Source organism: Penaeus monodon, unplaced genomic scaffold (genome assembly GCF_015228065.2).
Source record: "Penaeus monodon isolate SGIC_2016 unplaced genomic scaffold, NSTDA_Pmon_1 PmonScaffold_20309, whole genome shotgun sequence".
NCBI classification, from domain to species: domain Eukaryota; kingdom Metazoa; phylum Arthropoda; class Malacostraca; order Decapoda; family Penaeidae; genus Penaeus; species Penaeus monodon.
In genome coordinates this window covers 1-6,149 of record NW_023650046.1, presented here as the reverse complement: position 1 = coordinate 6,149, position 6,149 = coordinate 1, and the positions used below count along the sequence as shown (strand labels likewise).

General features: G+C 39.2%; 1 pseudogene; it reads right to left on the bottom strand.

Moving 5' to 3' along the window:
- Positions 1-3: 3 nt before the first annotated feature.
- Positions 4-5,502, bottom strand: LOC119569964 (annotated as a pseudogene).
- Between the last annotated feature and the right edge of the window lie 647 nt (positions 5,503-6,149).

Sequence of the window (6,149 nt, the reverse complement as noted above, 5' to 3'; positions counted from 1 at the left end):
CGGATCGTAGAGGTCGGTGCGCAGTGATGCCTCTTTGCGGGGGGTCGTCTTTCGGGGCACGCGTTGGCCGAAATAGGTCGTCCGTTTCAGAAGGACTGGGTTGTCCCGTACAGGATAGTCGTAGGAGGTCTGAAGGCGTATCGCGGAGTCGTATCTTCGGCCACGGGAATACCACGACAGCGCGTCCTCACTCGGCGAAGTGCTGGCAGGGGGACTGACGACCTTTCCTGGAGTAGTAGGGGTCGTGAGCGGTCTGGTCAGGCTGGGTCAGAAGTTCCCTGAGGAGAGGCCGATGCCCCTCGTGGGCGGGAAAAGCAGTCCTCGGGGGTCCTGGGCCTTCCGGGCCCTGGGGCTCGAGGAGGCGAGGTCGGCGGCGCTGGTCGTAGGGCTGCGGTTGTGGCGTTCGGAGGCAGAAGCTGGGAGGGGGAACTCGGCCGATGACCACGCTGGGGGGGGGTCAAGTTTAGTATAGGTTTGCCAGCACGTTCCCTAGAGCTGACTGACCAACGCAACGCACACACACACACACATACACACACACAACACACACACACACACCAACACGCACGCAACACACACGAAACGCACACGCAACACCACACACCACACACACACCACACAACACACGCACGCAAACCATGCAAACACACGCAAAACTACATACACACACGCAAACAAAAATATACACACGCAAAACACAACACAAACACACACGCACAGGCAAAGGCAAATTCACTCACACCCACCCACAATGCAATGATGTTGATAAACCAAATATGAGGGACGCACACACACACACACACACACACACACACACACACACACGCACGCAACCATGCAAACACACGCAAACATACATACACACACGCAAACAAAAATATACACACGCAAAAACAACCACAAAACAACACGCACAGGCAAAGGCAAAATTCACTCACACCCACCCACAATGCAATGATGTTTGATAAACCAAAATATGAGGGGACTTTAGCTTTTGTTGGCGACCATGTGACTTTAAAAAAAATTTCGAGCTATCTCAACATCCACCAAACCCACTTTTTTTATTATCTACAGAAAATAAATAATCCCTATAATCATTGGGGTTAAAACTTTGTTGACAGTTTTTTTTTCGTAAGCATTTTTTCCCCTGAGGCTCTTAATTTTTTTTTTTGTGATATCTTTGTTTTTAGTTTTTTAAATAGCACTTCATATTTTTAGATTGCTTTTTTCTTTAATATTCTTAAGCTTTTGTTTTATCAGGTTTTTTTACTTATAATAGGCGTTTTTTGCATTTCACCTGTTATGATAAAAAAAACTTTATAAATTATCAAATTTTAGGACAGATTGAGAAGGGGAAGTAATCTATGTAGAGAATATTTGCTCCGCACATCCCACCCCCAAACAAACCACACCCCAACACACACCAACCCCCCAAACAACCACCACACCACCCCACACAAAACACACACACAACCACACCACAACACAAAAACCCCAAACCCACTTTTTTAAGTCCCCAACCAACAAAAACAAATAAACGAGGGGGAACAAATCTTGAGGAAAGGAGCTTTCAACCCCACCTTTTAAACCTGAAGAAATCGGTATTTCATCGTGTGTCACCCTCTAGGGCGTCAAAACTGAAGGCAAATTTTTAATTCAGGGCCATTTCTCAGACTCTTTTTTTTAACTCTAACTGAGGACAGGTTGGTGGTTTTTCCTGAAGGTGGGGAGGAGGGGGAGGTCATGAAATGCTTTTTTCTTAAATCTGGGGGTTTTTTCATATAGATGATTTTTAAAAAGAAAATGGTTGGAATATATGAATCTAATGTTAAAAACTGGTGGCTAAACGATCCAAACTACGAAACAGAACAACAGTTCCAAACAAAAAAGAGGGCAAGAAAATAATAAAAAAAGCGGGTCAGTGAATGTAGCCCACAAATAAGTAAAACCAAAAAGGAGTATGTAAAACCACGAGTTCCCGAAAAGAAACCGGCGCCTGAAAAACTCCCCCCTTTGGGCAAGAGCCCAATAGCAAAACAGAAGCAGCGCGGCCCGTGTGTGGTTGGAAGGGCCCCCCCGAAGCTTTGGTGGACCCCCCCCCACAAAATATCCTGAAAAATGCCCCCTTGGCCACGGTCCCCCCCCACCTCGATCACGCCGCCCGGCGGGAGCCTTTCGTCTATTTTTTTTGGCGTAGGAACTCTCCCAGGCGGACTTCCGACGCGATTTCATGGACAGGTTTTTCCCTTCGGGGATGTTCGGTGGAAAAGATGGCGGCAGGGGCGAACCTGGGCGGAGACAGGGGAAAACTTTTTTTTAGCCTTTTTTTTTATTTCAAAGTCATGGAAGGAAGTGAATTTTTTTTTTAGTTTTTTTTTTTTTCACTCCCACTTTTAGCACGGGACAAGCCCCCCTTCATTAAACCCAACCACTGAGAATTTTAACAGAAGGGCGATTAAAGGAAAGGAGGCTGCAAGTTTTCCGAAATTTCCAGGCTTTAAAGGTCCTCCTTTGGAAAAATTTATTAAAAGAAAAAAATGAAGGGCCACTTTTTGGCCGTCCCCCTTTAGCCCCCCTTTTTTTTTACACCCAACAGGGGTGGGGTGTTTTTTTGTTTTTTTGGCATTCTTTAAAAAAAACCGTTTTTTTAAGGGCATTTTTACTGTAGTTATTGGGTACCGGTGCTATTTTTTTAAACAAAAATAAATTTTCGTAAACCGGTTTGATGTTGCTTTACCTTTTTTACATTATTTTTGAATTCAAAACCCGATTTCCCAGGCCGTAAGGGAAATTTTTTGTAACTAGGATTAAAGCCCTTTTTTTTACAACCTCTCTTCCCAAATTTTCCCCCAATTTAAAACAGTAAAGGGCAAAGACATTTCACGCAATTTCCCCCCAAATTTTCCGAGAAAAAAAAAAACATCCGAAAAAAAATCCACCAGAAAATTACCTTTAGGACCGATAAGTTTTTTCGAAAGCCAAGGGGAGGGGGGGCCCAGATTTTTGATTTTCCAAAACCTCAATTTGGGAAAACAATTTAAAATAAACCCCCGGGGAAAAACCAACAAACAAATTGTGAGAAAAAGGGAGAGAAAAAAGGGAGAAGAGATTTAAATTTGGGGAAAAGAGGAAGGGGAAGAAACGGGAAAAATTTGGGGGGTAAACCCTTGTTAAAAAAAAAAAAACCCAGATTTGAATCCCTTTTTTTTTAAAAACCCCATTTATATCCAGCTGGTTTTTCAGAAGGAAATTTCCCGGGGGCCCCCCCCCCTCTCTTCCCTGCCCCTTCCCCCTCCCCTTCCTCCTAGGTTTTAATAAAAAAAAAAAATTTTTTTTTTTTTTTTCCGGATATAATCAATGATAAACTGATGGCGGGTTGTTTTTTTGTTGTTTTTAATGTTACGTTTTAGTTTCTTGCTGACGTTTGGGTGTTATTGTTGATGTTATTGGTGATGGTTTTTATTGTTCCTTTATTAGTAGTATTTTTTTTAGTTATTACTATTTACTATTAGGTTATTAAAAGTTGCTGTTATCAATCATTCTCATCGTCATCATTCATCATCATCGTCGTCGTCATCCCTCATCCTTCATCCTCCATCCTTCATCATCATCATCATCATCAGCATTTCATCCATCATCCATCATCATCACATCATCAATCATCTCAATTCCATCAATCATCAATCATCATCAATCATCATCATCATCATCACAAATAAACATCATCACCATCACCATGATAATCGTCATTATTACTGATATTTTTCATCATCATTGTCATTATGTTATCAAAACCCTCATCCCTCTTTTTCAGCCGTGGAATATCCATCGTTATTTTTTACCTCACTCCATTCACTTTGGCTTCGTCTGTTTATTTTTACTCCTTCCTTCATTCTCACGAACATTCAGGGAATCGAAAACATTTTAGTAGTAAAGTTGAGGGATAAAACACTATCTGCCGATATTTCTGTGAATGAAGAAGTTAGGGTTGTTTGTGTGTTTTGCGTTTGTTGTTTGTTTTTTCAGCAAATTACCAATTGCAAAAAAAAAATTTATAATAACCACCTCTTTGTCTCCATTTCACCTTTGGTCTTAACCTTTTGTTCCATGATTACATAAAAACAAGAAAAAAAAAAAGGAAAAAGAAAAAAAAAAATGGAAAAAAGTAAAAAAAATAAAAAAAAAAAGATCATATTTTCAATTTAGTTCTCAATCACCGGAAAAAAATTATCTGGACTGATAAGGAGGAGATATCGCTTTATCATGCCGACCTTTAACATTCCCTCGTTTTTCCTGGAATGAATGCTTTTAGATATGACCAAGCAAAAAAGGGGTAAAACTTTTTTTATCTCGAGGTTTTTTTTCTTCTGAATCGGAGGGGCGCTGAGGGACTGAAATTATTATTATATTTATTATGCCAATTTATGTTAAACTTTTGGCGTCCTTCTTTCCCCGTTGGTCTAAGTTTTATACACGCATGAAACTGTATTTCCTTCAGATATTATATGAGCGGTTTTCGATTACAATTCTTCGTCGGGAAAATGGATGTAAATGCTGAAAAAAAGATATAACCCCAAAAAACCCCGGGAAATCGAAAAAAAAACCTCATTTCCCCCTCCTATTTTCCCCATCCTCCCCTATCTACCGATCCATGCAAATCATTTTTATAATATAGTAAAAGTAAAATTTTTTTTTGGGTGGAAAATAACGAGGGGGGAAAACATTATTCCCCCCCTTTTTTGGGGATTAAAAACCCAATTTTTTTTCTCAGGCGGAAAATTTTTCCGGGTTTTTGGATGGGGAAATTTTTCGCCTGTTTAAAAATTTTTTCTAAAAAAAAATAAATGGTTTTAAAAGTTAACCTTAATCGGGACTATGGTCCCCTTTTTTCTTTTTCCCCCTGCAATTTTTCCTTTTTTCCTGACTCAAATTCGTTTTTCTCTCTCCCTCGTTCTCGTCCCCCCCCCCCCTTCCCTGTTTTTTTTTTTTTTCCCCCCTTTCTGTCTTTTTTCCCCCCCTGGCCCCCTTACCCCCTGTTCCCCTTCTCTCTCCCCCCCCTCTCCTCTCTTTCCCCTTTCCCTTTTCCCCTTTTCCCCTTATCTTCTTTCTTTTTTCCGGACCTAAAATTCCCCGTATTTCCCTTCCTCCTTTCTCCTCTCTGCACTTTTTTTTTAAAACATACCAAGAACTTTAAAACACCAACAACCAATTGCGTTTAAAAAACAAATGCTTTCAAACCGTAATAAAGCCTTGGGACTTTCATCTTTAAATTCATTTTTTTTTCGGAAAATTAAAAAGTTTTATACCCTTTAAAAAAAAAAAACAAAAAAACCCCCAAACCCAAAAAAAAAATCACAAGCATTTGCAAAAAATTTTAAACGAAGCAATAAAGAAAAATTCCAATATGCCCCACAAATTGCCAAAAGTCCCAAACCATGTAATTTACCTTGATCGTGGGGTAAGCGGACTTCCACCCAGACCAATGACCTCCCTTTTCCCCATGGTTTTTTAAAAATTCCCCTTGAACCCTTTTTTTTAACCCAATTTAAATCTGTTAAAAATTTAAGGGGGTTGGTTTTTTTATTGTTGGTATTTTTTTTTTTTTTAGCCCCCTAGCAAGATTAAAAGTTTCCCAGTGTTTTTTTTTTTAAGGGGGAAAGGTTTTTAATTTTTTTTGGGGGTGGCCTTATGTAAATGAGTGTGAAGTGGGTTTAAAATTTTTATTGAAATTAAAAGGGGAATGTCCAGGCCCTTTTTCCTTCGGGGGTCCAGTTTTTTAACTGGTCCCATTATTGAAAAATTCGCCCTAAAACAATTGACAGTCGATGTTTAACAAAAACAACGGGTGGCAACATGGGGACTTTTTTTTTCAATAAAATTAAAAAAAATTAAAATAAAATAACAGGCTTTTATCGGGGGGGCCCTTTTACTGCGGGGAATATCATAATAAATCATTAAACCAAGGGTTTTTAGCGTTTGTAAAAATATAAACTTGAAAATCGAGAAAATCGGGGACAGATCAAAACACCTGAAAAAATTTATTTTTTTTTTTAAAAAAGCAGTAAAAGATTGTTATAAAAAATCCTTATTTTTAATAAAAAAAAAAAAAAAAAAAAAAAAAAAAAAAAAAAAAAAAAAAAAGGGAAAAT